Source organism: Misgurnus anguillicaudatus, chromosome 21, assembly GCF_027580225.2.
Source record: "Misgurnus anguillicaudatus chromosome 21, ASM2758022v2, whole genome shotgun sequence".
NCBI lineage: Eukaryota > Metazoa > Chordata > Actinopteri > Cypriniformes > Cobitidae > Misgurnus > Misgurnus anguillicaudatus.
The window spans coordinates 52,332,932-52,341,864 of NC_073357.2; the positions used below are offsets into that span (position 1 = coordinate 52,332,932).

At 36.9% G+C, this 8,933-nt stretch overlaps 1 protein-coding gene across 3 annotated transcripts in view; it reads right to left on the bottom strand.

Annotated features, from left to right (window-relative positions):
* Window positions 1–3,957, bottom strand: part of frem1a (Fras1 related extracellular matrix 1a) — a 42,932-nt gene extending 38,975 nt beyond the window's left edge. Inside the window, exon 1 of one of the 3 annotated variants that reach the window (XR_012360067.1) lies at window positions 3,565–3,956. The gene's annotated coding sequence lies outside the window, so the exon portion shown is untranslated. Of the gene's footprint in view, window positions 1–3,564 lie in introns of all 3 variants that reach the window. The other 2 variants (XM_073859366.1, XM_073859367.1) reach the window with 2 other exon arrangements.
* Window positions 3,958–8,933: the final 4,976 nt, after the last annotated feature.

Genomic DNA, 8,933 nt, shown 5'->3' on the forward strand with positions numbered 1-8,933 from the left:
GGAATTTCTATGAGACTGAGATGTTTAGCATGTTTAGCACTTTTTGTATGTTTGTGAATGTGGGTAGACTACCATTATTCAACAAAGACAAGGTAAAAATGGTTTTTCATTCTCTGTCCCCTTTAAAAACTGTTTAAATGCCAAACGTCACAGTCGAAAAGTCTAAACAATTCTACCAGTCACAACCAATAAGAACTCAAAGCCATCTGAGTAAGCATAGGTACAGTACAGTATGCGTATATGGGAACATTTCACAGAGGTTTATTGGCAGCAATGAGATATTATTTTAGTAAGATTGTTTGTTCATTATGGTAAGAGCTGGGGGTTGAGAAGATCAGTTTCAAGTTTAGTCAAGATTCCCATCCTAATGTTTTTGTGTAGATTCAGAGGTGATTAAGAGGCTCCAGCCAGGAAACCCCAAGGCAAACCGAGTGGGTGGCCTGCACCCTACTGCACTCTTTCTGCACTTTTCTCTACTTCCATTCAAACATGTGGGAGCAGTTTTATTGTCGTCAAAACATGACAAACTCAAGTGCATGAAAAACTATGAGGAGTGTGGATTTTAAAAAAAATAAATAATGATTTTCTGTGACACCTCTGATTTTAACCTCTGGCTTAGACATTTTGCTCACCAGTCCCACATTGAAAAAATATGCAAACCAATTTGTAGTTTTTTTTTTTTGTAACACTTAACAATAGTGTTCAGTACATTGATATTGGTTAATGCATTAGGTATTATGAAATAACAATGAACAATAATTTGTAACAGCTCTTTTTTTTAAGATGTTTTGTTGGCTAAAGGGATAGTTCACCCCAAAATAAAAATTTTTGTCATCATTTATTCAACCCTTTGTTGTTACAAACCTATATGAAGGTTGTGGCCTATGATCAGTTTCGTAATTTATAAATAGTATGTTGTCCATTGTTATTTGTTAGTTAATGTTACTACATAGTGCACTCATCTTAACATGTGAAAGTTAAATAAGAAAATGTATTTACCTAGTATAACCACATGCTATATTGTTTGTTATTTCAAGTTTTGCATTAACTGTTTCTTAATGTATACAGCCTGATTAGTTATTAACACCACAGGGAAGTTTAATAAATGCTTAACCCTTAAAGTTAATAAAGCAACTCTCCTGCTTAAAAGGTGCGTACCTTCCACTGCATTCACTAAAGCATGCAATTTCTGGGTCACACGGGAAAAAACACTAGCGTTCTTTTTACAAGTGGGTATTCTGTACAGCTGGAAATGACTCGAGACACTGACTGGAGCCAGCAGAAATCGGCTGCCTTTCCTCACAGCACTGTGCACTGCTTCTCATCTCACTAATGACAGGGTAACAAGCAGCCAACTATTTCCAAAACAAAGATGAGCCGAGGGGACGAGTGGGGGGGGGGGCATAGCGACGTCTTAGCTCTCTAAACAGCTTTGGCCCCCATTTGGCGGCATACCAGCATGGCCTTCCTCGTGTACTGAAGACTCCCAGATGTAAAAAGGGAGTTTTGTTATCAGATTATACTAAGCTTTGAGAAATCATGTGCACTAGTTGGTTAAGAAGATGAAAGAGCAACTTTACTTTGAAATTGATACATTAACAGATTCAAGTTATGGACAACTGAGAAGTCGATATGGACTCATTCTCGCAGTAAACCAAGCCTTTATTAAAAACTAATTTAGTCTTCGAGTCAAGGAAGAACTTAGGAAGTTTTAATTCTTCAGAAATGTGTAAGATTGGGCTTTCTTGTAAGAAAATGTAGTTATAGCTACTTTTTTGCAAGGTGTCCTTATTATAGAGAACTATTCATTTAACAGGGTTCCCACACCTTAGTTAACTTCAAATTCAAGGACCTTTCAAGGACTTTCCAGATCCAATACCCTCAAATTCAAGGACTAAATGTGAGGACACATTTCAAGTGAGAGCAATGTTACATTGAGTTACCTTTTAAGATACATTGTTACGATTCCCTTTCGTGGGAACTTGCGCTGCGTCACTGCGGTGACACTTTGGGGACGCCTCCAGGGGTAAGTGCGTCTGATTGTGTATATCAAATTCAACCAATTGTGAGGCTTAAAGCAACACTATGTAGTTTCCATGTAAAAATGATTTACAGCTCCCCCATGTGACAGAAAAGCGCAACAGTGCCTGGTATCAGACACTCTTCTGCAGGCAGGGGGAGGGGCGGGGCTGTGTGCTCTACCCTCCACCGCCACTTTCAGAGTGTGCTTGTAGCAGCTAGGAGGCTGCTCAGGTTGCAGCAACAGTACAATTTGTCCAGTTAAAAGTTGTTCTATCACTGAAATAATTTTAGAGACATTATTTAAAGGTAAAAAAACTACATAGTGTTGCTTTAACGACAAAGACAGGGTGACGCGGGAGCCAGGAAGTATATCGCTATCTGAAATATCATAAAGACGGCGTTACAGGGACGCAGGAAGTATTGCAACGGAGACGCAGCGTCTCGTTTCCTTCTCAGGGAACAACAGTTACATACGTAACCCGAAACGTTTTCATGTGTCAAACACAACTATGCAAAAAAGCATCTTCTGTATGAATCAATATTCGCATACAGACGATATAAGCATTTAAAGCGTACAGTTTAGCACGTGTGCTTAAAAGTCCAGAATTTTTATGATATTATCCTACACTACACAGGGAATAATATGGATTTTTTTCCAGAAAACTTCTTGCATAAAATAGATTCAAGCACTTTTAATGACCTGTATCTATGTATGTATATTTTCAGAAACTTCCCAGAGCCTTGAATTTTTTCCCCAGATTCACAAACTTTCAAGGATTTCAAGGACCCGTGGGAACCCTGATTTAAAGTACTAAGTAATATCAATAACATGTATGGGGTATAGGGTCTTGTTTAGGGTTAAATGCATGCAATTATATATGATTTACTATTATTATTATAACAAGTACATGTAACCTACCAAAGACACTGTAAAATAACATATTATTGAAACTTTATTACTATACTTTTTTACTATACTATAATTATTGAGACTTTGGTCAAAAATGGTCACTATCTGTCTCTGGGGTAGTACACATTTAAATAGTACCCCTTTGCACCTAAATAGTTCATATTAGTACCTCAGAGGTACAAACTGGTATCAAAAAGTGCATATGTAACCTCTAAGGTACATATTTAAATACCAAATGTACACAAATCTGTACCTAAATGGTCCACATGAACCAAGCTAGGGAACATTTTTCTGACAGTTTAAACTGGGCTACTTCTTCACCATTCATTAAAAAAAGTCTAGTTGGTTTAGGTTACCTAAATCCCTCCCTACATTTTTGTGCAAGTATAAGATAATAAAATGGCTATTTAATTGGTAATCTTTTAAGTTGTTCATTGACTGATATAAATGTTATCTCTTACTAATTATTAACTTCATTCTTGGCTAAACATATCAAGTTTTTAGTAAATAAATTATTTTAATAATTCATCTTTTAGAATGATGGGTGTCAACAAATTATCTACCAGTTGGCATTGTTATACACACACATAAATACAAAGAGCACATAGGCTTTTAATCACACGTGTTCTTACCTGAAATGCATTTATCACTCCTCAGCTGTTTGTTTTCTCCCCCTGACGCCTCCAGAGCTCCACTATCCCTGAATACTCCTCTGTTCTCCACTGCATCTGTCTAGTTGACAAGAGTCCAGACCCCGGCGGCAATCCACAACCCTGTAGAGAGATGGGTGAATGGAGGAGGAGGGTCTCAGAAGTGGGATTGTCCTGTTCAGGAGGCGTTTAGGGAGGAGTGAGGTGGGGTATGGAGAGGCGCCTGAAATGCAGAGGCAACAAGAGAGAAGCAAACACAAACAGAGTGAGATGAAAGAAAAGCACACCGTTAGATAATGAAAGATTGCCTGTTGTCAAAGTGCTGTCAAGATGACACCGCTGCAAAATAATATGTTTCTTCACAAAGATCTGTCAAAGAGAGCTGTAAATGGGTAGTTGTAATTGTTTTCAAGATTTTGAAATAAAATGTATTGTATATATGCAAAGTACCCACTCTTAAGTCAAATGCCAAATTCCCTGACTTTCACTGACTAAAAAGCTAAATTTCCATGACCTATGTCTGGGATGCCATAATGTAGTGGAAACCATGAGTTTATAAAAATGTATACAGCTTAAATGCGTGAAATGAGTAAACAGTGCCAATAAACAGCTGTTTAAAGTCAGCGGATGCTTGGACCCAGAAATAGTTTTCCTTACGTCAAAAGTTAACAAGCGGATTACATTTATTATAAATGGAAACTAAAATTTAAAGCTACAAACCAAAATCCCTAATATTCCATGACTTGGACAAAAAAATATAAAATTCCCTGACTTTAATGTCTGGATAAGACCTTTTAAAGGGGACATACCATGAAAATTTGACTTTTTCCATGTTTAAGTGCTATAAATGGGTCCCCACTGCTTTTATTAACCTAGAAAATGTCAACCCAGTAACTTAGTTTTGGTAAACCATTCTCCACAAGCATGTGAAAAAATAGGTAATTGAAATTTGGCTCCCCTGGTGATGTCAGAAGGGGATAATAACGGCCCTTAATCTGCACTATCCAACCACAACGCAGCCATTTAGTGCGGAGATCAGCTCATTTGCATGTTAAAGGACACACACAACACAGCAGATTTTTGCTTACACCTACAAAGTGGCAATTTTGTACATATGTACTCTGGGGACACCAAAGAGTTATTTGGCATCTTTAGAAAGTCTTGGGAAATGTCCCTTTTAAAATTCCATGATATCCCAGAAATTCCATCACCTGTGGGAACCCTGCGTATGATCCCCCTAACCACAATGCGGATACATCCAAAGGTGAGACTCAGATCGCTGCAGAGTTTGAGAGAGAGCTGTGAATGAAACCATCTGGACTGCAGTCCATTTACCATTTACCATTTAAACAATCAGGACACAGCTCGGTGCCCATAAAAAATAATGTGACAGATTCTGTACTTTTGTATCATGTTCATCTTTTAATGTATAGATGACTCCACAGCAAACAGAGGAATACTTATGAAGGGCACTTATACATTATGTGTAAAACTGCAACATACACAAACAGTACAGAAAAAAGAATACAAACACAGAAGCATTACAAATTAACTCTCTCAATGTTGATGTAGCTTATAGCTGAAATATCACACTGTAAACTGATAAGAGTTTTGCATTCACTATATATAAAGTTAGAATCTCCTAAGATGGTCTGAGGACATTGATAGTTTACACTTACATGATACAACCTGATTTTAGACAAAACTCATGTTTTCTTATGTTGTCATGTCGCGTGTGTTTTGTGAGAATCACTTACATCAGTACAGTATACAGCGAATCAGACGTCAATCATCGATGGATCTTCTGGAGGCTGCGCGTGTTTAACTGTGTTTGACGACGAACAGGTCACGCGTATATAATGGCGGGTACATGTGTGAAGTTCTGTTTTTAGTTAAAAGACTGGTAAATTCATATCCACGTCACCCAAAACTGTTTATATTCTGCGTGTTTCTACATAGCCTACGAGCAGTGCTTTAAGTGGCCCAAAAGAAGCGCCGGCACTCTATTTTTCTTTTTTTGCTGACTGGACTTCTATATTGAAGGGGTTTTATATTCAGCAGTCAACAGATGACATTGTAAAAAATAATAAATCCTTATATAAGTTTGTGGATTTGCTTGAGCTAGAAATAGCTATTGAACATACATAAAATGTGCAAAAGGTAGATATATAAGTAAAATTTTCAGCATGGTCAAATGCTAAAACTAGTTGTTCAGATAGAAAGAGCTTAAAAACAAAAACTTTAAAATGACACCAAGACCATGTCTATGGGTTCAAGAATAACAAAATACTGGCAATTTAAAACTAGAAAGTCGTCACTTTATTTTTTCCCATTGTTTTCCATTTTGCGGGTGGTAAAACTACTGTGCGCGTCGTTCAAAGTCATTGAAATTTCGTTGGGCAGTGTCCCAAACCAAAAAGGGCACTAAGGGGGATGGTACTATTAGTATGGTTTTAATAAAGTATTATAAATATGATGTGTTATGTTACTAGCATCAACTTATACAAGTGATTATAATGGGAAATATAATAACAAGAATTAAAGTGTGACAAAAAAATATTCAATATGATTTACCTGCTGGCTTGATGAATCTTTGAATCCATGTTTGCAATGTTGAACTGCCTTTAGAAGCAGCCTCCCTTTCCGTTCTCTGTCTTTATTTTGTGAAGGCATTTGTGTTTTTTGTATTTTTTGCCTACAAAGTGTGCCAACAACAGCAAATTTAGTGTTTATATTTTCTTAGATCTGATCGGGAACATTAAATCCATTAGACAAGCGATAATAGTAAGAATGTGGATATTTTGTTGTTGTTTGCTTGCTAAGTTGTTAGCACTTTTACATTTTACAAATACATAAACTTCCAAATAAGTAATTCTGCTGTTTAACAGCTGATATAATGTAATAAATCTACCTGTTAATGCAACGAACTTCAGAAACTGTCGTCCAAGCAGAGAGTGCACACAGAGATGCTGCAGAGCGGGCGGGAAAACACGAAGTGGATTAGCGGAATCAGTGGATCTTTAGCGATCTTTAGGATCTTTTTATATGCGTGCGAAATTACGGAGGATAAAATACGGGAGATTTAAGGGAAAATACTAATACAGGAGGATGGTGGGAAAGAAGGGTAAAATACGGGACTTTCCCGGCCAAAACGGGATACTTGACGGGTATGAGTCACACCTCTCCACACCACGTTGAGGCTGACTGACAGCAAAGGCGACGCATGTGCTTTTAACTTTTAAACTCAAGGGTGTATGGGTAATGTAGTCTCTGCTCTCGGTGGGACAAATTAGGAAGTGTACATTGCTCTGAAAAGCGGCAGCGCAGCCAAAGGATTAAAACCTCTGATTTAAACAGATGTGCAAATTAGCGTTCCGGTACACTAAAAGCACGTTCTGGGCTCAGGGAGAGGTGGTGGTACGCTCAAGAGCTATTTTTAGAAGTGGCGGTACTGAGTACTGGCGCGTTCCGGCCCACTTAAAGCACTGGCTACGAGTAAAACAGCATCAGACGATTCCATGTTTGCAGCGATCTGAACAATTCATTCAAACTGATTCGCGAACCAAATCAAACGTTTGGCCCATTTGCTTTGTAAAGAATCGATTCAAAAGACTCATTTATTTGCAACATTTTGTAAGGAATCGACTCAAACGAGTCATTAATTCGCGAATGCCTCAGAAACACGAGACAGCAATTTAAAAATAAAATATACATTTCGTAATTAATTAAAATACAGTAACGAAGGAACGCTGCACAATGTAAACGAAGTAAAAGTAAAAAATGTTCCACCTTGGAAGGGCAACTTGAGAAGGGCATATGGGCAGTTGCCCGGGAAACCTGAGCAACCCCCCTGTGCACGTCCCTGGTTATCACTTTTGAACATCTTCAGTGAAAATAAATGCCTTTTTTATGTGATATGTGAAGATATACAGTTAAGTTGCTGCTAAATGTGTGGAAAAACTGCATATTATATTATAATGCTTGTTTATTTCTGTTCTGTTACTTGTGATAAAAGTGATTTATTTACATAGAGTAGTACAGCAATTTAGATTTTGTATTGTCAGCTTTGATAGTGTCTTACTCCAATTTTAAGGGAAAATATAAATGAAGTTAGAAAGGTAAGATATTATTCTGTTTATATTATTAATACTGACCAAGCCATCACAATTACATTGGTCACATAATAACTATCACTGTTTTCTGCATTGTAAACTTTGACCTTGAATTCACTGTCTGTTAATCTCTGACCTTGGGTTTAGTCTCAAAGATCTATAGGATTGTAAAAACTGAATATTTTGCCCTAAATAATATATTACTAGTGATGCACCGATGTATCGGCCGCCGATATTTATCGGCCGATTTTTGATGAATTTGAAATGAATTTGAGCTGAATAGCTAAAACCACCTTTGAAGGTTGTCATGCTGTTTTTTTTATATTTGTTTTAGCTTAATTTGTGCCTCTCTTATTATGTTGGTCATTTGAATGTTAATTAGATCCAATCCATGTTCAGTACAAACAATTTGATGCAGAAATAAACTAGCTAATAGACCAACTCTGTATTGTATACATGTGTTTAATATCAGTTTCGGCATCGGTATCGGCCAGAAGTTGTCTGTTTAAATCTGTATCGGCCCAAAAAAATCCTATCGGTGCATCCCTATATATTACAATAGGCGTTATAGTACAGACCATGCATATTCAACTTTACTAAGTTATTCTGAGCACAATAAACCCATCTGCATTTCAATTCAGAGCATTCAGTTGTTTAATAGGTACACATGTACACAAAGACTCTTATCTAGATTTTTCTCTCTCTATAAGACCTTCAGGCACATGAGACAGTTTTAAGCAGTAAGTGGAACCAGACCAGACCGATACTGAAAAGTACTTTAAGATGGAAACCCTTTTCTGTTGTGTAACACTTTATCATCAATAACATGTTAACAGATGCAGTCTGCCATCCATGTAAAGGGTCAGATTAGAATGTAACAATTTTACAATGACAATGTTTTAAAATTTGCCCAACACTAATTATGTAACAAACAATTAAGGTCTATGAAAAAAGGGCAAGAAAAAATGCTTTTTAGTTCCCATTCAAGTGACGATGACTGCACCCCTTTGAATAGAAAAAAAAACTAAACCATCCCATCTCGTAACATAGATTAATTAAAGCTTGTGGGAAATTATTATTAGGCTCATAAGGAGAACCTACAGTATAGGGTTTGTCCAAAGTAAGAAGATTTGATTCTTCATACAAAGATAGGGCAGAATCAATATATTTTAGTTTTTTAACATTCTAACTAAGCTACAGTTAACAATTTTTGTCATTTTATTATCTTTCCTTGTTTCT